This window comes from Chiloscyllium plagiosum, chromosome 34 (genome assembly GCF_004010195.1).
Source record: "Chiloscyllium plagiosum isolate BGI_BamShark_2017 chromosome 34, ASM401019v2, whole genome shotgun sequence".
Taxonomy (NCBI): domain Eukaryota; kingdom Metazoa; phylum Chordata; class Chondrichthyes; order Orectolobiformes; family Hemiscylliidae; genus Chiloscyllium; species Chiloscyllium plagiosum.
The window spans coordinates 38,860,559-38,884,134 of NC_057743.1; the positions used below are offsets into that span (position 1 = coordinate 38,860,559).

A 23,576-nucleotide genomic window follows, 5' to 3' on the forward strand; every position below is an offset into this window, starting at 1 on the left:
GGACTCTTTTCAATGGAGAAAAGGAGGAGGAGAAGGGACCTAATTGAGATATACAAGATAATGAGAGGCATAGATAGAGTCGATAGCCAGAGACTAATTCCCAGGGCAGAAATGACTAAACACGAGGGGTCATAGTTTTAAGCTGGTTGGAGGAAAGTATAGAGGGGATGTCAGAGGTGGGTTCTTTACACAGAGAGTTGTGAGAGCATGGAATGCGTTGCCAGAAGCAGTTGTGGAAGCAAGGTCATTGGGGACATTTAAGAGACTACTGGACATGCATATGGTCACGGAAATTTGAGGGTGCATACATGAGGATCAGTGGTCGGCACAACATCGTGGGCTGAAGGACCTGTTCTGTGCTGTACTGTTCTATGTTCTATGTTCTAACTGGCAACACAATGCTCGCAAAACCAGTAACCACCCAGCTCCCCGTGTTACACAGCAATGAATCTGGAACATCCTTCAACACAACACTCTTTAAGGACCCAGACTCCAGAAGAACAGAATTGAAAACATATCCAGCATATTAAGAGATAATTGGTTTAAATATTTCATTGTACCTACTGTGCTTGAGTACACGTGACAATAAAACTTAATGCTAGTTTTAAAATACACAGACATACATTTTAAGGATGAGCTTGAAAGAGCAGTTTACAGACAGCACATCTTGGTGATGGTGATAGCAGGTGGGTACAAACAAAGCATTAACTCAGTGGAATTAAGTGACCAACATCACCCCAGTCAATCACACCCTGGGCTGCTCTTGTGGCCTTTTTAACATGTGTATTCTTAATCTGAATGGCACCACTCACCCATTGCCTCTCTACCATCAGTCAGCTCTCACCTGCTTCCATTCTCCTCCATCTGACCATGCCAGAGAACCACCTGCAATAACTTCTCTGGTCTTCCCCAAGGATCAGTCCTTGGTCTTCCCCAAGGATCAATCCTGCCCCTCAGCACGTCAGCCGAAAACACAACATGAGACAGCAGCAACGCCTCGTTCTACCTCTCACCCAAATCTCTCAACCCCTCCACTGTCTCTCAGTGATCAGATTGCTTGTCTAAAATCCAACATGAATCAGCTGAAATTTCCTCTAATTCAACATTGGAAGTCCAAAGCCATGGTCCCTGCCACAAACTCTTAAGTCCTAGTCACTACTGCATTCCCCTCCTTAGCAATAGCCTGTGGCTGGAGGAGACAATTCAATAATTTGGTATGACATTTGCACCCAAAATGAGCCTCCTACCACTTCTCTGTGCAAGTGCAAAGACTGTCCATTTCAACCTCTGTAACATTGTCTCAAAATGCACAAAACAGCAGTGACCCTTGTATATTTCCTTCTACAAAAGCCTTCGACCAGAAAACAATACAGAGCGTCCTCCTCCATTTCAGTTGCTCAAACATTTGTCTCCACTTTCCTGCTTGTGCCATGATGATATGCACAACAAGATCCGAAGCAACAGATCCACCGAAGATCTCGATTCACTCTCGGACTGGGGTCAGGCAATGCCCCGAATGCTGGTTTCGATCTTCCATGTTGCAATGCTCCAACTCACCTTCAGCAAGTTCTCTTTGGAGTGGATCTCACCCAGAAAACAAATGGAAACCTGTTTAGCCCCCTCCGCCCGTACAACAGCTCCAGAGTCATATCATCTGTGCCCACTCAGTCATCAAGCCTCATGCCACTGTCATCAACTCCACTGAGGCATATCAGAGCACGGAGCTTTCACTAAACATTCATAAAACATTCCTCTCCCAACCCCTGCACCACCATTTGCACCTCCTCCACCCACCTCACCCTATCCTGGTTATCAAAATCCATCATGAGACCTTAGATGCTGAATGGACTTTCGATTCCTTGGGAGTTAGTGTTAACAAGGGCAGACATCGATGATGAGGTTCGAAACCACGTTCAGCGTGCCAGCAGAACCTGAATGGACAGAGTGTTTGAAGACCCAGAACCTCAAATCCAGAATCAATGGTTGACAGAGCAGTAACAATACCTACTCCCCTCCATGACTCAGGGATATGAAAGGCATCCAACATACACCAAAACCCTGCAGAGGTCCACCAGTGCTGCTTTCTGCAAACTCATTGGCAGGATTGGTGCACTGATGCCAGTGTTTCCGTTCACACCAACAGCCCTCACACTGGTTCACTGCCCACACTCAATCTGCTCCACTAGATGGGCCACACTGCCCCAAGACTCGTGAAAGCAACTCCCTAAGTAGAACTTGGTTTGTTTAGAGTCAGTCAGTCCCTGGATGGTTGTGCAACATTGAAAAAGGAGCAGGAGTCGGCCATTTGGCCCTTCAAGCCTGCTCCACCATTCAATATAATCATGGCTGATCATCCAACTTCGTTCCCTGTTTCCACTTTCTCTCCATATCGCTTCAGCCCTAAGAACTACATCTAACTCTAACAAATCAAGGACATCCTCAAAACCTCCTTGATAAACAGCTAAACCCCAATGTCACCTGGGAAACTCTGGCCCTGGCCAGCTCAGAGGGAAGGATCTGTACTTCTTGAGACTCACTGCCAATGGCAAGTTGTAGTCAAGTGTCAACAGAAAAGGAGTGCCACCCCTGTGACACAGACAGGAGGTCATACATTAGATTCTTCAATCACCTGAGCATTCATTTCCAGAGCGGAAACAAGTGACCCCCAACCACAAGAGACTGCCTAAGAGAAAGATGCATTAATTTGAACTGTATCCGATTCCTCAGATTATGGAGCTTTTTTTTGACACTTCAGTAATTCAAAGCCCTCAGAGGTGAAAGTGCACAGTGGGATATTATTAACAAATGCACTCCTATCTTCCTAAGAAATTCCAATGTAATTCGATGATGGAGTTAACACATGGATTGGTTAAATTGGTGCACTAAAGAACTTGATATGAATGTATTAATGTGCTGTGTCAAATACCGAAAGATTTCAATTCTATCCACTTTAACCCTTTACAAACCAGAATATTATGACTACTATAGAATAAAATTATTAGAACCAAAGATTGTCTAGGAGTGGATCAATGGCTTGGTAGATTTCAGGATTGTAAATTCAGCAGTGGTGACATACAAAAGAACTTTTCTTTCTCATGTTACATGCAGTTAAATCGCCATAAGCAGAGACTCGGTGTTAAGATCTCAACTGTTAAACGTGTTCAAGTAATTAGTCACCACTTTCCCCTGAGCTTTGTACCTGAGTACACCTGATTACACACACCTCAGTATTCACATATAAACTCTGCTGGTTTCACTCAGACTCAATTTCACTCATAGGTCCCGCCCACCCCATAAACCCATTGGCACAAAGGACAATACCAGCACCTATTAAACGGCAGTTCCATGAGTTGGAGCTAGTGTATAGAGCTTTTCAACAGCATCATGATGAGTGGGTAAAAGGAAAGGACACACACTGCTCAGCCAAACAGAAACCAGGCTTCATTCCAACAGAATCATAACAGCATGTATTTAATGAGCACAGAACAAATATATTTTAAGTAAAATCATTAGAAAGGGCAAAATTCAGTCATTAACACCAGGCACTTTCTGACGAATTACGTTAACAATAGTCAACTGTATTTATCACACCAATATTTGAAATCTCAGCTGTTATATTGACACTGTTTTTTCACACCCATTACAGTTTATTTTGTTGGGCTAAATGCATTGTTGAGCAGAATCACACCCCGCGATACTAATCATTAACAAATACTGCACAGTAAACACCCATTAAGTTTCCTAATTAACAATGCATAAACTGTTTGAAAATGCACAATTTGGAGGATGCCCAGTTTGTTGCTAGCCCCATGGCAGTTAAGACAATGCTGAACTTGCGGCAATGAATCCATGCGTACTGGCAGAGACTCCACCTGTTGTGCAAGCAGAAAGCACTCTCAATGCTGCTCAACAGCTCTGAGAATAAATAGCATGTTGTTGTCCAAAGTTGGAAACATTAAGGTCTTGGAAGTGTTGCTATACAAAATGATGCTGAACCTTCGCTTCCTCAAGAACTCTTGCAGTGAGTGAAATGATTTGACCTGCTAATGCAAGTAGCATGACTATCTCATTAGAACACTCAATGGAGACTAGGACAGTGACATATACATTTGATGCTAAAATTGAAGGGTGGCTCAGTGGTTAGCACTGCTACCCGGGTTTATTTCCCCTCTCAGATATCTGTCCTTGTGGAGTTTGCACATTCTCCCAGTGCGTGCGTGGGTTTCCTCTGGGTATTCCGGTTTCCTCCCACTGTCCAAAGATGTGTTGGTTAGGGTGGATTGACCATGCTAAATTGCCCCATAGTGTCCAGGGATGTGCAGGCTAGGTAGGTTAGCCATGGGAGATGCAGGGTAAGTTAGGGGGTAGGTCTGTATGAGATGCTGTTCAGAGCTTTGGTGAGGACTTGATGTGCCAAATGGCCTGCTTTCACACTGTGGGGATTCTCTGAGGGGAGATACTTAAAATTGCAACGAATATATGAGTGGAACATAAATGCATTGGAAGCAATTCAGAGACGGTTGATTGAATTAATGCCTGGACCCAGGGAGAAAAGGTTGGCCAGGTTTGGCTTGTTTAAACTGGAGTTTAGAAGCTGCAACTTGATTAAAACATGAGCTTCTGAGGTGACCGATGGATGCGGAGAGGATGCTTCCTCGTGTTAGAGAATGCAGAAATAGTGGTGACTGTTTAAAAACAAAGACACAGCCATTTCAGATGGAGAGGAGGGGAGAAGGTTTCTTTCAGAGGATCAAAAGTTTTCGAAAGGTGATGGAAGCTGAGTCTTTGAATATTTCTCAGGGGGCAGATGTGGATATATTCTTGCTGAGCTAAGTGGGTGAAAGTTTATCGGGGGGAATAGGTGAGAGTGTGGAGTAGTCAGATCTCACTAAATGGGAAAGCAGACTTAAGGGGTTGAATGGCTCCAGGAAGTTGAGATGTACTTACTGGAATTTCCAATGGTTTGCCATGAGCAACAGAAGTTAGAGTGGCAATCCCTACTTTTATCAGCAAGACAGAAATTTGTCATTTGCAAACATTCGAGCTCAACAGTATATTTGATAGGTTCTCATTGCAGAGGAGAAACTTGGGCTGAGTTAAGGAAATGAGTTGCAAACAGTGTTATGCACAATGCCACAAAAACTTTAGAAAGATGGACAAATTTCAATTGTTACAGTCAAGGCCCCATCAGTAGCAGATATATTTCAGTTAAGATACTTCATCCAGAGCAGAGCCATTGAGAACAGCAACACCAACATGTTGATATCTATGAAGCTTGTTCTAATCTTTGGAAGAGGGCTAGAATTAAACTAGTTTGAACCATCGTTCCATCACAAATTAATCCATGGTGAGTGCTGCTCTGTTTGTCATTTGATACAATACCAAATCTGTTCAACATGAGTCAAGCAAACTTTGATTGGCAGTTTCAATAGGCTGTAATCCAACAAAGTTAATTAGATCTCTCTCCTGAATTCCACTTAAGTTCATCTCATCAACCCTTCCTTCAACTCTAACCAGTTCAAATCCATTCTATCACCCTTTACCCCAAACCTAGCTAATTAGGTCTCTCTTTCTGACTTAGTAGTAAGCTCCTCAGACTCGTTCATTGATGGGCTAATGGAAAGTGAGGAAAGCTGGAATTTGCCAAGACTTGGAAGAATAGAGAGACAGAGCTGAATGGTTTTGATGCATTGTCAGATGTGCCTCAATTCAAGGATGTCATCTACTCAGAGTCACAACCTCCTGCCTATTGGGCTTCCCGCCCCCTTGACCTACAGCTCCTCCAGCACATGAGGTAGGAGTCCCATGGGGTAACACAGCAGCACTGACATCAATCACTGGGAGGAACTTGCTACCAATTGTTCAATGTGATGACAACATCAAGCTGTGTCAGATTTCGAGCCCAAATGTCTTAACAATGAGGTAAGGTGATGGCAGAGAAGAAGGTAAAAAGGAAGGAAATCTCGTTCACCAGAACTAAAGCAGAATTGGTACCAAGAGATATATGTTGCTTTTTTTAATTGCTGTGGGTTTGTATGCTTAAATTGACAAATGAGCGAATGACTTTTCAAGACTGACAAATGCTCCTCCGTGTCTTTCAGTGTTTCTTGATAGATTTAAAAGAAAGACAATTTTACATAATATGCTTAATTAACATTTCTGTGTTTAACTTCTCCAATATATCACAGGACTGTATGGAACAGGCCATTTGTACCAATGTCGTTGCTTAGCTGAAACAATTATTTTGAACACTCTCACAGTCAAAGAGTTCTATTATATCAGGAATAAAATTCTTATTTTCTGAAAAATCTGTAACTAGCTAAGTCATATACTCATTGATAATCTCACAAACTATTTTATGAAAATTAACTTAATTCTGACAATCAAAGATTCATACTTGCAACTGAAAGGGCTTCATAAAAAAATAAAATGACTATCTAATATGATTTTTTTTGCATCATAAGAGACACGAAGTGTTTGATGCTCTAATATTTTACGAGAGAGACAGTAAACCTGCCTGTTTACACTGTCCATTACTAGCAATGGAATGGCAGTTCAGTTTTACCCCTTCCCTCCTTGGAGGCCACAGTGTGGCAAAGATCTGCAAACGTCAGCCACACACGCCATCTCACATTTAAGCATTTGCACAGACTTGCCTTCGTGGTGAGTGGCTCCCTTTGGGTTTATTGAACATGAGGTTATGTGGAGGCTGCTACTGGGATCTGTGTTAATAAAGGGCAGGCCAGGCACTCATTATTCTTACACAGTGAGAGCTGATTCTGTTTTTTTGCCAATGTTTGACTAATCCCCTCTCCTTCCTCTAGATGTGACTTCAGGGAGCACTTTATATTTCTACTCCTCCTTTTCCAAACAGCACAACTCTCTCATGTCATCCTAGCCCGAAGCCTTCACACCTTCTTGCCCATCCTTTTCCTTACATCCGGTTCAGCCATGAGCCAAGCTGATGCTGGTGGGGGGCAATTCCCCTTCTGATCATTCTCATTGGCTCATTCACGCACACAATCAATTGCATTTATAATTGGAGGGAGCACAGAAGAAGGTCATTGAGTCCACTGAGTCCATGCTGGAACTCTGAAGAACAAACCAGCTCATCCTAATGTTTCACTCTACCCCATAGCCTTGGAAATGCCCTTCCAACTTCCTTGGGAAATCATTTGTAATCCCTGATTACCCTACCCTTATAGGCCATTACCACTCAGAGCAGATAAATGTTCCTTTTCACAACCCCTGCATATCTCTTGCTCAAAACCATAAATCTATGTCCGTTAGTCCCTGCACCATCAGACAACAGATACCATAGTTAAACACCCCATAATCATGTACACCTCAGTCAAATCTCCTCTCAAAATGCTTTTGTCCAATGAAAGTAATCCCAGCTTCTCCAACTCAACCTTGCAGTGATACTCCCCCCATCTCCGCACTCTCTCAAAGACCCTCCCAACATTCCTAATGTGTGGTTAACCAGACTAGAGGCAAAACTCTCTCTGGCTTAGCCAAAGATTTATTAACACTCAGCATAATGTCCCTGCTTTTGTATTCAATACCGCCATTTAGGAAGCTAATTCCTATGTTCACAACTCAATGTAATGTGCTATTTATTCCATCGATTCCACCATCTTTTGAGGAAGAGAGTTCCAAAGATTCAGGACCATTTGAGAGAAAATACTTTCTCCTCATTTCTGTCTTATTTTTAAATAGTAACCCTGAGTTCTAGATTCTCCCACAAGAGACCATAAGACCATCAGAAATAGAAACAGGAGGAGGCCATTCAGCCCCTCGAGCCTACTCCGCTAACCAGTAGGATCATGGCTGATTCGACATTCCTCACATCCACTTTCCTGCCCTTTCCTCATAACCTTTGACTTCCTGAATGATCACAAACTTACAGGAAAAATCCTCTTCACATCTGCCTGGTCAAGACCCCTCAGGAAATTGTATATTTTGAACAAATCGCCTCAGACCTTTCTAAGTTCCACTGGATACAAGGCAAGCCTCTGATAAAACAACCTTCCCATTCCAGGTGTTAGGCTAGGAAGCATTCTCTGAACTGCTTCTAATGCATTTGCATCCACCCTTAAAGAAGGAGACCAATTTTCTTTCATTCATTGATGGGATTATGGTTTCACTGGCTAGCTGGCTGATTGTCCAGAGGGCAGTTAAGAGTCAACCACATTGCTGTGGATCTGGAGTCACATGTAGGTCAGACCAGGTAAGGATGGTAGATTTCCTTCCCTCAAGGACATTAGTGAACCAGATGGTTTTTTTCTGACATTTGATGATGGATTCCTGGTCATCATCAGAGTCTTAATTTCAGAATTGCATTGAATTCAAATTCCACCATCTGCCATTTGAACCCAGAACGTTACCTGGGTCTCTGGATTAACAGTCTAATGATGGTACTTCCAGGCTGTTTCCTCCCCTATTGTACACAGTACTCCAGCCTTGCCTTGTGTAAGTGAAGCATGACTTACCTACTTCTGTATTTAATTCCCCTCACAATAACACTCCATTGCCTTTCCTAATTACTTGCTGCACCTGCATACCAAATATATATGATTCATGCATCGGGACTCCCAGATCCTTCTACAACCTCTCACCATGTGTTCATTTTTTATGCAAAAATGGACATCTTACATTTTCCTTCATTGTCCTCCAATTGTCAGATCTTTGCTCATGCACTGAAACTATTTGGATGCCTATGCAGCATTTTTATGTCCTCTTCAAAACTTACTTCCCTATCCCTATCATCAGCAAATTTAGTGACCATTCCTTCAGTCTGCATTTCCTTGGTTTGTCTTCCTGCTCTGGGAACCTCTGAAGTCCATGTCGAGCAGAGATTGCCACAATCAGGAGTCGATTTGTCGGAATGCCAGTTGATGTGTCAGCAGCATGTGTGGAACCTCTGAGCAGTCACATGGCTGCAATACTCAGTCCTTTCATTAAAGTCATTTCTACAAATTTTTAAAAATTAATGCCCCAGCACTGATCCCTGTGGCTCCTTTGAAGTGGGCTTTGGGAAATTTTACTCCTTCAACGATACTGTATCAATGCAAGTTATTGACAGTGTGGATTGATCAGTTATTAAGCGGTGTTTTGTTCGAATTGAACTAGTTAGAACTGAAGAATAGTCCAAAGGACTGAAGAATTGAAAACCTTGTGGCCTAGTTCCATAAAATTTGTCAAGGTCGGCCCAATAATTAAAGACCTGTCAGTTTAACTTTGTTAGTGTCTAGGAACTATTATCCAAATTAAGATCAATAATCACATGGAAAAGTGTGGGTTGATTCGGAAGTGGAAATGCCCTATGTGAATAACTTGCTGAAGTTTGATGATGTGCAACAGAAAGACTCTTTGGAAATAAAAATGTTGATGTGATGTAGATGGACTTCCAGGTGTGTGTTTAAGAGCCATACAACTGACTTGTGGGAAAGCTACAGGTCATGGTTTCAGAGGGACAGTAACGACATGGACACAACATTGGCCGAGAGATTGGAAACCGAGAGGAATGGGGGGGCCAATGGATTTTTTTTATACTGGAGGAAGGTTAGTATGGAGTTCCCCAGGGGTCAGTATTGGGACCCTTGCTTTCCCTGGTCATATATTAATATCTGGACCTTGGTGTGCAGGGGACGATTTCAAAGTTTGCAAATTATACAAAACTTAGAAGAATTGTAAACTGAGAGGAGGATATTGTGAAACCCCAAAGGCACAGGAGTGGGCAGATGTCGTCCAATGCAGAAACGTTTAAAGAACATGGAGAGACAGTACAAACTAGAGGGTACTATTCTAAAGAGAGTGCAGGAGCATAAAGGCCTGAGTTACGCCATTAGAGGTGATAGGACAGGTAGAGAGTAATTAACAAAGCACACAGTATTCGAGGTTTTATCCATAAGTGTATAGAGCACAAGAGCAGGTAAGTTATGTTGAATTTATACAGCACATTGATTAGACCTCAGCTGAAATATTGTATTTGGTCTGGGCATCACACTCTATGAAGGATGGGAATGCATTGGAGAGAGTGCGGAAGAGGTTTACAAGAAGGGTCCTGGGAATGAGAATCTTCCGTTATGAGGAACAGTTGAAGAAGTTGGGACTGTTTTCCTTGGAAAAGGGAAGGCTGAGAGGATATTTGATAAATGGTTTTCAAGATGGGGACAGGCTGGATGGGGAGACCTTCCTCCTGTTCATAAAAGGATCAAGACGCAGACAGCATCATTCTGAAGTGCTTTACAAAATCAGCAAATGCGCAGTGACAAAATAATCTTTTTCACACAGCGAATGTTTAGGGTCTGGGAATGTATTGCTGGGAGTGTGATGGAGACAGGTTCAATTGAGGCATACAAGATGGCATTAGACAATTATTTAAACAGAAACGATGCTGTCAGATAAAGGCAGGAAATAGGCACCAAATTAAAATAGAGCCAATACTGGCATATGGGCTGAATGGCCTCTTTCTACACAGCAACAATCCTGAGATTCTTTGAATTTATGGAATAGGTGCTGGAGTCAACTTTGACAAGCCTCCTTCTCTATTGATCAAGGTCATAGCTGACCTTTTACCCTAATTCCTGCTTCTCACACTATCCCCTAATACCCTACTTCACAAAGGTCTACCAATCACAAGCCTGAATATTCTCAACAATCTGGGATCCACAGGCCTTTGGGATAGAGAATTAACATCTCCTCATCTCAGTCCCTACTGGCTGCCCCTTTACTCTGAGACAGGACCTCCACATTCTAGACTCCTCAGTCAAAGGTAAACCCCTACCAACATCTACTCTGTCAAATCCCTTATGACGTTTAGATAGTTAATCAAATGGAGTAGTTTCGCAGCAAATGGAGACTCCTTGTTGATGGTTAATGGAGGGCCACTCTTTGTTAGTCAGCACTGTCTGACAACTTTATGGCCTGTTGGCGACTTAATTAACTAGCACTTTACAACTGCAAACTTGCTGAAACAGTATGGTTAAACAATGTCATTCTGTGATCAATAAACCAACCTACTGTAACTCATAAAACTGAATGGATCATCTCCACTGGTCAATCACAACTGTACAGAGAGATTCTGTTGGTCTTTAATCACAGATTAACCAATGAACACTCATAATCCCCAGAAACTACCAAATGAAAGGGTGATTACCACATACTTGTGAAATTGACAAGAGGAAAGTAACTGGGATCCCAGAAACTTACCGATCCAGTCAGTTCAGTGCATCACTTAGCAACAGCTGCTTCTCTTGAGTTCTTCCCTCCTGTCAAAGAAATGATGAAAGGTCAACAGTTACAAAGAAAGTTCATTTTTAGTTAGTAAATGTTCATCTTTCCAACAGCTTATGAGCCTCTCAAAGTGCTGCTGAATCACTGGTCATTTTAACATTGTTGCCCTTACAAACCCCAACACCACCCCCCTGACTCCTGCCAAATCCCACCCTCCCTGACCCCACACCACTCCTCCTTCCCCTGCGCCCCCTCACCCACGTCACTTCACCAACCATGTAATGGGCCCGGTAACCACAGAAAGTCACCAACAACATATGCTCAACTTTCTAACCACACTGGTCCTGGGAATCCTCAGGAGGAGAATGGTTAAAGACAGAGAGAGAGAGAGAGAGAGAGAGAGAGAGAGAATGAGACAGAGAGAGAGAGAGAGAGAGAGTGTGCTGATTTAATCTCGTTTTTGGAAGCCAACTCACAAAGTAATGGACTGGGGCCAAACGAAAGTTACCAACTGTTGCAGAGATGTGCAGTGATCCTTCCCGTAGGAGACCTTAACGGAACGGTAAGCACAGAAACGGCTATACACACACACACACTCCCACACACTCCCACACACTAGGACATACAAAAAGGCACACTTTCCCACATATACACACATATACACTTCCAAACACGCTCACCCGTACACGCTTGATCACAAACACACCTTATGGAAAATGTGTGAAAAACATATCAAATGTTTCTTTTAGAATTTCTGCCTTTGTGACAACAGATTGAGGGCCCACGTGGTAAAAGCTGCTCAGATTCACCCCCCCCCCTTCCCTCCACCCTCCCCAGAATCAAACTTATATTTTCCGTACTCGACGATTCCCCTTCCTTCCTTCCCAAAAATATAAGAATGAGCTCAATCCTGCTGCTACTTTATCAGCAGGTTTTAATTGTAAGGAAGGTTGGTAAATGCCTCACCCTTCAAATCAAACAGCGATATTTCTGATCGAGTTATTACATTCCTTTATCAGAAATAGCATTTCACTTTTATTTTCCACTTGTGACAGAAGTAGGGAGACAAACAATTGCGTCATTAACTATCTTTCGGAAAGGTCCCTCTGCACTTGCTCAGTATAAAAATCACAATTGCTGAAAGGAGCTGAGGGTAGTCTACTGCCTCATAGTCACAGAAGCTTGTCAATAAATTTCTTGTTCCCTTCTTTCTGGTACAAATTCATTACCTAATATGGATCTGCCTGCTTTCTAAGTTATTTCTAGTGTGTGTGATAATACTCTCTGGGATGCCTGGGCTAGCTGTAATTCAGATTCTGCAAATTCTACTTTCACAGGGCAGTTACCAGTGAAATGGTGTCAAAAAAAAGTTTGAAAAGTGCAGTGGATTGGCAACAGATTGTATAAACAAATCCTGACATCATTCTTTTTTCATGCCCCCCCTTGTCTCTTGCATTTTGCTGAGGATGGCAATTCTTAAAAAAAAAAATTCACTGTGGTTAGCAGCAGCAATATGCAGAGAAGTGACTTGGTTTATTTCACTGTGAGAGAGGGGATAAATTTCACTCACTGAACCCACACACAAGTGTCTCTGATGCTTGGACCATATTCTGCCTCAGTGCTCCAGGAGGTGAATGAGGCTAGGATTTGCTGGAATCCTACTCTGTACTCTGTACAGCAGATGGGTCTAAGACCAGAAGGCATTAGTTTAAGGCAAGCAGTAAGTAAATCAGACAGGATCTGAGGAAATTCTTTATCACCCAGACTGGTGGCAGATAAATGGAAGTCACTGCCTTAGAGGGTGGTGCAGGCAGGTATTCTCACATCATTTAAGAAACATCTGGATGAGCACATAAAATTTCAGGGCGTAGGAGGCTAGAGACTAAGTGCAGGTTAATGGGATTAGTTCTCAGCAAGGGTCACTCAACCCAAAACATTAACTCTGATTACTCTCCACAGACACTAGCAAACCCACCGAGCTTTTCCAACAAATTCTGTTTTTGTTGTTAATGCGAGTAATTGGTGTTTGTTGGTTGGCATAGACATGATGGGCTGAGGGACATGAGGACTGCAGATGCTGGAGATCAGAGTCGAGAATGTGGTGCTGGAAAAGCACGGCAGCTCAGGCAGCATCCGAGGGGCAGGAAAATCGATGTTTCAGGCAGGAGTCCTTCATCAGGACTGATGGGCTGAAGAGCCTGTTTCTGTGCTGGGTGACTGTATGGTTCTATCATTGTTTAAGATAATGACCTCCTCCAGGATACCGTTGAGGAGAAAGTGAGGTCTGCAGATGCTGGAGATCAGAGCTGGAAATGTGTTGCTGGAAAAGCGCAGCAGGTCAGGCGGCATCCAGGGAACAGGAGAATCGACGTTTCGGGCATAAGCCCTTCTTCATTCCTGAAGAAGGGCTTATGCCCGAAACGTCGATTCTCCTGTTCCCTGGATGCTGCCTGACCTGCTGCGCTTTTCCAGCAACACATTTCCAGCTCCTCCAGGATACCTGTGAGTTAGCGTGTGTGACAAGGCACAACAAACACAGCACAGGCCATCGGTATTCTGGGGCTGAACTCCTTTTTGCTGCCAGCTCCCCATATCCTTTGACTCCTTCAATGACCATCAGAATCTGTCTATGGACATGTCTAATAAACAACTACCTATCAGACAGTGAGTGTACAGAAGCAGCATTGTTCTTCAGCCTGACCAGGAACCCAGTATTCTGTAGCTCAGAATTCCTTCTTTCACAGCTTCAGACTAGCTTCCTCAGAAATCATAGGAACAGGAGGAGACCTTTCAGCCCCTTTAGCCTGTTCTGCCATTCAATGAGATCATGGATGATCTGGGGCCTAACTCCATACCTTTGGTCCATATCCCTTAATACTTTAGCTTAACAAAAAAAAACTATCTCAGTTTTAAAATTAACAACTGATCCAGCATCCAATGGCATTTTTGGAAGACAGTTCCAAACCTCTCCCGTCCTGTCTGCGTAGAAGTGCTTCTTAACATCTCTCCTGAACAGTCTAACCCTAATTCTCAGACTCTACCCCTAATCCTATAATCCCCAACCATAGTTTTCCTGTTAATACCTTGATGACTTCCATCAGATCATCCCCCCAAGGCTTGGTAGTTAACCAGCTAGGCGTGTTAATTGGTTGGGTGACTGGGAGTTTAAAATAACAAATCTGAATTTGTTCAGCATTTCATTCATTGAATGTACTGCTACTGAAAATTATTACAAAATGCAAGTTATGAAAGGTAGATGCTGTACAGTGCCAACAGGTTCAGACTGATTCCCTAGGCCCCATACAATCACCAAGGGGGATCTCCCAGATCCCTGTTAAATGAAACTGACCTGTCTTTTTATCCAAAGTTCCGCACCTCCCTCAAGATTATATTTTTATTACTCATGGTGTTGCTAGCATTGCCCAACCCTAGTTGCCCTTGAGAAGGTGGCAGTGAACTGCCCTCTTGAACTGCTGCAGTCCACATCCAAAATACCATTAGGAGTGATTTTGACAGAGTGAGATGAAGGAACAGTGATATATTTTCAAGTCAGGATGGTGAGGGGCTTAGAGGGGAGCTTGCGAGTGATAGTGTTCCTATGTATCTGCTGCCCTTGTCCATCTAGATGGAACTGGCTGTGGGTTTAGAAGGTGCTGTTTGAGGATGCGAGTGTTTCTAAGAACAACAACATTTGGTGCCCATCCTTAATTGCCCTTGAACTGAGTGGCTTGCTGGGCCATTTCCGAATGCAATTAAGAGTCAACCATATTGCTGTTGGTCTGGAGTCACATGTAATCAAAAAGCGTGGTGCTGGAAAAGCTCAGCCGGTCAGGCAGCATCCGAGGAGCAGGAGAATCGATGTTTCAGGCATAAGCCTTTCATCAGAAATGGAGTCACATGTAGGCCAGGCCAGGCAGGGATGGCAGATTCTCTTCTCTAAAGGACATTAGTGAACCAGATGGGTTTCTCAATGATTGTTCAAAACTAGCTAATGGTGGTATGAAAATAAGTCAGAAGTCACATGATGGGACTCTGGATTAGAGTGGTGCTGGAAAATCACAGCAGTTCAGGCAGCATCCGAGAAGCAGGAAAATAAGGTAGCAAAGAGTACAATGAGTGAATGGGGTGGGATGAAGGTGATAGGTCAGGGAGGAGGGTGGAGTGGATAGGTGGAAAGGAAGATAGGCAGGTAGGACAGATCATAGGGACAGTGCTGAGCTGGAATGTTGGAGCTGGGGTGAGGTGGGGGAGGGGAAATGAGGAAACTGGTGAAGTCCACATTGATGCCCTGGGGTTGAAGTATTCCGAGGTGGAAGATGAGATGTTCTTCCTCCAGGCGTCGGCTGGGGAGGGAGCGGCGGTGAAGGAGGCACCTAGAAGTCACATGACACCAGGTATATTTGAAATCACAAGCTTTCAGAGCACTGCTCCTTTGTCAGGTGACTCCATGAAGCCTGTGATTTCAAATAAACCTGTTGGACTATAGCCTGGTGTCATGTGACTTCTGGCTTTATCCATCCCAGTCCAACACCAGCATCTCCCATCATAGTTTTTAACTCTACCAGCTACTGAACTTAAGAATGCAAATAACAAGGAGCAGGAGACCATTCAGCCCCTCAAACCTGCTCCGCCATTTGATACCATCATGACTGATCTCAGCTCAGCATTAACTCCATTTTCCTATCCAATCTCCATAGCCCTTCAACCCGTAACTAATTAAAAATCTACCTCTTTCCTCCTTAAGTTTATTCAGTGTCTAGGCATACACCAAACCCTGGGGCAGTGAATTCCACAGATTCACAATTCTTTGAGAAAAGATTTCCTCCCCATCTTTCAGATGGGATTCAAACTCAAATTCCCAGTGTATTAGCCTGGGCCTCTGAGTTACCAGTGCAATGACATTCTCCCTGAGCTCCTATGGCAGTGCGGAGGGTACAAAATATAACTGTGTGGGACAAGTCAAGTAGAGCAGAGGGTTTTCGCTTGGCAACGATTTTTGGATTCATCATCTCACATCATTTCTCAACAACTTGGGACAAGCTTTTTCCTAATACTATTGCACCATTATATAACATTGGAATATACCCCACTTGTCACAATATTAACACACCTTCTAATGTAATTTGCTGTGAATTTTCCCATCCTGTTACACAGTTCAATAATTAATAGAACCACAAGCTAAACCACTTAGAATTTTGGATGACATAGAGAATGGATAGTTTCTTTTTTTTATAAGGTTTGTGATGAAAACCTCCTAACAAATCAAGTGAAAAACTTTTATCCAAAATTTTAAAAACTGAGTGAGCAATGTCTCCTAAACTCCACATAATTAGAGGGTGGTACGGTGGCACAGTGGTTAGCACTGCTGCCTCACAGCGCCAGAAACCCGGGTTCAATTCCCGCCTCAGGCGACTGACTGTGTGGAGTTTGCACATTCTCCCCGTGTCTGCATGGGTTTCCTCCGGGTGCTCCGGTTTCCTCCTACAGTCCAAAGATATGCAGGTCAGGTGAATTGGCCATGCTAAATTGCCCGTAGTGTTAGGTAAGGGGTAAATGTAGGGGTATGGGTGGGTTGCGCTTCGGCGGGTCGGTGTGGACTTGTTGGGCCGAAGGGCCTGTTTCCACACTGTAATCTAATCTAATCTAATTAAGTGATCATTTTCAAGAAAGTGAGAGACCTCAAATATTCCAGCTCATCAGGTGATGAATAAAGTGAAAAAAAGGTTACTTACCTAACTATTCCATGGGTAAATGTACAATTCAGTCTGTGTGAAAGGTAAATCCTTGATCTGTGCTGGACATAAATCTGAGCTGACAAACCACACACAGCAGTTTGACACCAATCCAGTTAATATTTGTGCCTCTCAGCGCCTTCATCATATGATACCTGTGTGCTGCATGTGTAAGTGTGTGCATGCTGCATGACAGTGTGCATATACTGCTTGTGTGCAGCACGAGTATGTGCATGTGTTGCCTGTATGCTGCATGAGAGTGTGCTCTGCATGTGTGCTACATGAGAGTGTGTGTGCGCTGTGTGTGTGGTACGTGTGTGTGCATGCTGCATGTGTGCTACATGAGAATGTGTGTGCTCTGCATGTGTGCTGCATGAGTGTGTACGCTGCGTGCGTGCTACATGAGAGTGTGTGTGCACTGCATGTGTGCTGCATGAGAGTGTGTGTGCACTGTGTGTGTATGTGCTGCATGTATGCTGCATGAGAGTGTGTGTATGCTCTGTATGTGTGCTGCATGAGAGTGTGTGTATGCTTTGTATGTGTGCTGCATGAGAGTGTGTGTATGCTGCATGTGTGATGCATGAGAGTGTGTGTGCACTGTGTATGCTACATGTGTGTGTGTGCATGAGAATGTGTGAGCGCTGCACATGTGCTGCATGAGTATATATATGTAAGTACATGCTGCAAGGGTGAACGTGCTGCATATGCACCATGAATGTGTGTAAACTGCGTGCCTGCATGTGTGCTTAGCCTATGTGCTGCACGTGTCCTTGAATGTGTTCAGCTTGCATTCTGTGTGTGTCTGCGTGTGTTAGCTTGTGTGCTATGTGTGACTGTGCATGCACTGCGTGTGCATGTGGGTAAGGTCATGCTTGAATAAGCTGCCAACACTCACTGCTTAAGCTCCCACATGCAGAACTGCCACTTGGGAGGCATCCAAGACTCCTGGGAGACCCTTGTGCAGCATAAGTTAGCGTCTTCACAGGTGGAGAAAAATGGCAGGGGTAAAGAAGCAACATAAAACAGTCATCGAGGGCTAAATCCTGATCTTTGGCTTCTTGGCAAAGAACCATTTGAATAGGAGTGACGAGAATGCTGGGGTTCCACATGTTTGTGGAATCTGTTTTCAGTTAAAAGGTTCTATAGAATCAGATAAATTTCTGAGAATCTATTTAAATAAGGAATATACGTGTGGCTAAACACTTGCAAGCAACTGAGGAGCTCCACTAACAGGAACGATGGCAGCTCAGTTGTGTAGGCCAGCTGGCAACTATTTGTTAATTAATTAAATGTGTTTAAAAATACACTGAACTTGGTTTAACAGCTGAGAAACATAAACTAGGTAATTTGAGCAGATGTGAATTTTGAGAGTTTCAAACCCAGTTTGTATGAGCAGACAAGATGCAAACCTGCTGTCAGCAGATTCCCTCACCAGCCTATGAGCTGACGATCAAAACCCTTCAAAATATTTAACAGAAAAGCAAGCTCCAATGGTTTCAACATGCACAAAGTTTTTTCACTCGACCTGTCTTTGGGAGTGTGTTATAGTGAAGGGCACATTTATATGGTTACAGTGAGCTAGACTCTATGTGTGATTTATGGACTGTCACAGAAGATTGCAGTTAAGAGTCTGTCTATCTTTGTTAAAGGAGTTTGTTCCACTGTATAAATGTGCCAACTCCGAAAAAAGGTTTTGTTTTGCGCGTGTGGCAAGAACAAATAAAGTAATTGAAATGGCGCAGAAAAGACTGCACAAAATAAGAGCAAAACGCTGCAGACGCTGGAAATCTGCAATTAGAACAGAAAGGTCCAACCGCATTAGTGGAAAGCGCAACAGAGTTAAAGTTTCAGGTCCGGGATGACTCAACTATGGCAGAATTTGACTCGAGAAATGTGAAATGTGAATTCTGTCTCTCTCTCTCTGCACAGACACTGAGTTTCTCCAGCACTTTCTATGAAAGGTTTGAAGTTGAGAGGAACGATGTATGTCACCTGTTCAGGGATGCAATTATAAATGGCACAGCCCAGTTACCACAAACTACAGGGAGCTTCGGAGACCTGGGAGCACAGAGGTCTCTTCCAGGAAGAATCACATCCTGATACCTTTATGGCAGTTTATTTTATGTTAGCTCCTTGTCCCAGAGGTGCTCCACACTGGCAAATCCTAAAGGATCGACACAATACCATCTCCTTTTCCACCATGACTTCCAATCTGGGGAATTTGTTCTGTGCTGGTGGATTCCCAAAGTGGTGCAGTCTGCTGACTCTGACCCTGTGGTCTCCCTCCAGGATCCTCCAGTTAGTTCTCAGGTGGGGTCTCTCTATCCTCCATGTCCAGGAGGGACAGGCAAGAGACAGGAGGAGACTCAGCCATTTATAAAATACCAGCTACGTATCTTGAGACAGCAGTTAACTTGGCGTAAAACAGAGTGGGATCTGGCCACAGATCTGACAGCAGGTTTGAATCTTATCTGTTTGTACAAACTGGGTTTGAAAGTCTCAAAATTTGGGAACACATTGTGGGAACTTGGGAGGGAATTGTCCTCAAGATCAAAATTAGAAGTTGCTGGAAAAGCTCAGCAGGTCTGGCAGCATCTGCAAAGAGAAATCAGAGTTAACATTTCAGGTCTGGTGACCCTTCCTCTGAACAATTTTGACAAAGGGTCACTGGACCTGAAATGTTAACTCTGATTTCTCTCCGCAGATGCTATCAGACCTGCTGAGCTTTTCAAGCAATTTCTGTTTTGGTTTCTGACTTACAACATCCGTGGTTCTTTTGATTATGATTTAGTACTGTCCTCAAGATGCCTGACTGCTCAGTTAAACACTGGGACAGCACATGGTAAACTTTCAACCTTACCTTCAGGTGGGGCAATGTTACGCCCCACATGACACTGGACTGTGCCCCCTCTTGGAGCTGACTACAGTAAGATGCTGCACAGTCACGGAGATCCGCTCCCCATGATATTCCACACTAAACCCTGTGTAAATTCAGCAACATGATCTGAGATGGTGCCAATATTCTTTTTTACTCTAATCTCGCCTCACTGCTTTCTCTCGAACTCTCTGGAAACTCACCTCCATTGCTTCAGCATGTAACTCTCTCGTTAGACAGAGACTAGTTATACAGAATCTTTATTTTATTCACTCACAGGATGTGGGTGTCTCTGACCAGGTTAGCATTTATTACCCAACCCCGTTTGCCCAGAGGGCAGGTAAGAGTCAATCACATTGCAATGGGTCTGGTGTCACATGTGGGTCAGCCCAGGAAAGGGAGGCAGATTTCCTTCCCTGAAGGACATAAGCAAACCAGGTGGGTTTTTAACAATGATTGATACAGTTACCATTGGGTCAGCTCTTTGTTCCAGTGTTTCATTGAATTCAAATTTCAACATCTGCCACAGTGGAATTTGAACTGATCATTCCCAGAACATCAGCCTGGCGTCTTGACAATGTCACTATGTGACATCACCTTCCCCTCAAACATTGTTGAAGGAGAGGAGACAGTGTGTCCTTGAACCATCACAGCCAGTACAAGATTTGAACGTTCACTGCTGGCATCATTCTACACCACATTTCAGTCACCTGGCTAATTGAGCTGACCAAAGCCCCCAATGTGTACAATGTTGTGACGCAGTGGTAATGTCCTTACCTCTGGATCAGGAGGCCTGAGTTCAAGTCCCACCTCCTTCAGAGCTGCGTAATAAAATCTCTGAGCAGAAAATATTTAAAACTCTAATTCCGATGAAGTACTACCTTAAGAGAAAGTAACCATCTCTCATCCCAGACAGAGGGTGGTAGTGGAGAGTTACTTTTTGGACTGGAGGCCTGTGACCAATGGTGTTCCACTGGGATTAGCGCTGGGTTCACTGTTGTTTGTCATTTATATAAACAATTTGGATGAGAATTTAGGAGGCATGTAAGTTTGCAGATGACACCAAAATTGGTGATATATTGGACAGTGAAGCAGATTCTCTAAGATTACAAAGGGATCTTGATCAATTGGGCCAATGGGCTAAGTGGCAGATGGACTTTGATTTGGATAAAGGGCAGGTCTTTTATGGTTAATGGTGGAACCCCCTAGGTAGTTTTGTTGAACTGAGAGACCCTTGGGGTTGAAGTTCATAGTTCTTTGGAGTTGCTTTGCAGGTAGACGAGGTGTTGAAGAAGGCATTTAGCACGTTTACCTTCATTGCTTAGACCTTTGAGTATAGGAGTTGGGATGTCATGTTGAAGTTGTACAGGACTTTGGTGTATGGTATGCAGTTCTGGTCGCTCTGCTAAAGAGAGGATATTACTAAATTGGAAATTAATTTGTCATTTATCTCAAGAGGGTTGGAATATAAAAGCAGCCATGTGCTACTGAGCCTTTATAAAGCTCTGTTTAGGCCCCATTTGGAGTACTGTGTCCAGTTTTGGGCCCCACACCTCAGGAGGGACATACTGGCACTGGAGCGTGTCCAGCGGAGATTCACACGGATGTTCCCTGGAATGGTAGGTCTAACATACAAGGAACGGCTGAGGATCCTGGGATTGTATTCATTGGAGTTTAGAAGGTTAAGGGGAGATCTAATAGAAACTTACAAGATAATACATGGTTTGGAAAGGGTGGACGCTAAGAAATTGTTTCTGTTAGGCGAGGAGACTAGGACCCGTGGGCACAGCCTTAGAATTAGAGGGGGTAAATTCAGAACAGAAATGCGGAGACATTTCTTCAGCCAGAGAGTGGTGGGCCTGTGGAATTCGTTGCCGCAGAGTGCAGTGAAGGCCGAGACACTAAATGGCTTCAAGGCAGAGATTGATAAATTCTTGATGTCACAAGGATTTAAGGGCTAGGGGGAGAATGCTGGTAAGTGGAGTTGAAATGCCCATTAGCTATGATTAAATGGTGGAGTGGACTCGATGGGCCGAATGGCCTTACTTTCACTCCTATGTCTTATGGTCTTATGGAAAGGGTTCAGAAAAGACTTACCAGGATATTGTCAGGAATGAAGGGTTTGTGTTATAAGGAGAGGCTGGGACCTTTTTCACTGGAGTGTAGGAGGTTGAGGAATGACTTCATAGAGGTTCATAAAACCATGAGGGGCATAGCCAGGGTGAATAGCAAAGGTCTTTTCCCTAGTGTGGGGTAGTTCAAAAGTAGGGGGCATATTTTTAAGGTGAGAAAAGAAAGATTTAAAAGGGGCCGGAGGGGGCAACTTTTTCACACAGAGGATGGTGTGTGTGTGGAATGACCTGCAGAGGAAGTGATAGATGCAGGTACAATGACAACATTTAAAAGACATTTGGGCAGGTACATGAATAGGAAAGGTTTAGAGGGATATGGGCCAAACGCAGGTGAGTGGGACTAGTTTACTTTGGGAAACTTGGTTAGCATGGAGGAGTTGGACCGAAGGGTCTGTTTCTGTGCTGTATGGCTATTACTTTGGTTTACAATGAAGACCATGCAGGGATCAGAAGCCACATAACCATCTCCCCTTTCACTGACTGCTCCCCAGATAAAACGGGTCTCTGAAGAGAAGGAGTTGAATTTTTACGGCGTTTTTGTCACACTCTCCCAGCTGGTGCTGTGGTTTTGTCACACCAGTTGCAGAAAATTCACAGAAATATGTGAGAAGGCTGCACAAACAACAACTGCAGGAGGGCAGGACAGAGAGCAAGGACTGTACAACAGCTGTCCGCCTTAAATCACTTCCCAACCTCATCCCCTGGCAACTGGTTCCTCAAATCTCTTTGAGGGAGAAAACAGGGAAAAGTGAAACAGAACTCCAGGCATCTAAGGATGACTTTCTCCCATCACTGACTGCCTATCAGCAGTCAGTGAAAGGGGAGATGGTTATGTGGCTTCTGATCCCTGCATGGTCTTCATTGTAAACCAAAGTAATAGCCATACAGCACAGAAACAGACCCTTCGGTCCAACTCCTCCATGCTAACCAAGTTTCCCAAAGTAAACTAGTCCCACTCACCTGCGTTTGGCCCATATCCCTCTAAACCTTTCCTATTCATGTACCTGCCCAAATGTCTTTTAAATGTTGTCATTGTACCTGCATCTATCACTTCCTCTGCAGGTCATTCCACACACACACCATCCTCTGTGTGAAAAAGTTGCCCCCTCCGGCCCCTTTTAAATCTTTCTTTTCTCACCTTAAAAATATGCCCCCTACTTTTGAACTACCCCACACTAGGGAAAAGACCTTTGCTATTCACCCTGGCTATGCCCCTCATGGTTTTATGAACCTCTATGAGGTCATTCCTCAACCTACTGCGCTCCAGTGAAAAAGGTCCCAGCCTCTCCTTATAACACAAACCCTCTGTACCTGGCGACATCCTGGTAAATCTCTGGAGAATTTTCCTCTGGTAAATATTGATTCCAGTTTAGCCAGGACTTATTGATGCCACACTCGGTCGAATGCAGCCTCGATGTCAAGGGCTGTCCCTCTCCCCTCCCCTCTGGAATTCAGCTCTTTTGTCCATGTTTGACCCAAGGCTGTAATGAGGTCAGGAGCTGAGTGACCCTGGGGGAACCCAAACTGGGCGTCACTGAGCAGGTTATTGCTGAGCAGGTGCTGCTTGATAGCTCTGTTACTGACCCCTTCCATCACTTT

At 43.8% G+C, this 23,576-nt stretch overlaps 1 protein-coding gene and 1 long non-coding RNA gene across 10 annotated transcripts in view; one reads left to right on the forward strand and one right to left on the reverse strand.

Annotated features, from left to right (window-relative positions):
- casz1 (castor zinc finger 1) overlaps positions 1 to 23,576 on the reverse strand; it is a 385,070-nt gene that overhangs the window by 254,496 nt on the left and 106,998 nt on the right. For all 9 annotated transcript variants that reach the window (XM_043676251.1, XM_043676248.1, XM_043676247.1 and 6 more), the window contains exon 3: positions 11,215 to 11,273. The gene's annotated coding sequence lies outside the window, so the exon portion shown is untranslated. The remainder of the gene's footprint in view (positions 1 to 11,214; positions 11,274 to 23,576) is intronic.
- The window catches only part of LOC122540449, a 34,931-nt gene continuing 23,104 nt past the window's right edge, over positions 11,750 to 23,576 (forward strand). The window contains exon 1 of the long non-coding RNA XR_006309308.1: positions 11,750 to 11,800. This is a non-coding gene — a long non-coding RNA (uncharacterized LOC122540449). The remainder of the gene's footprint in view (positions 11,801 to 23,576) is intronic.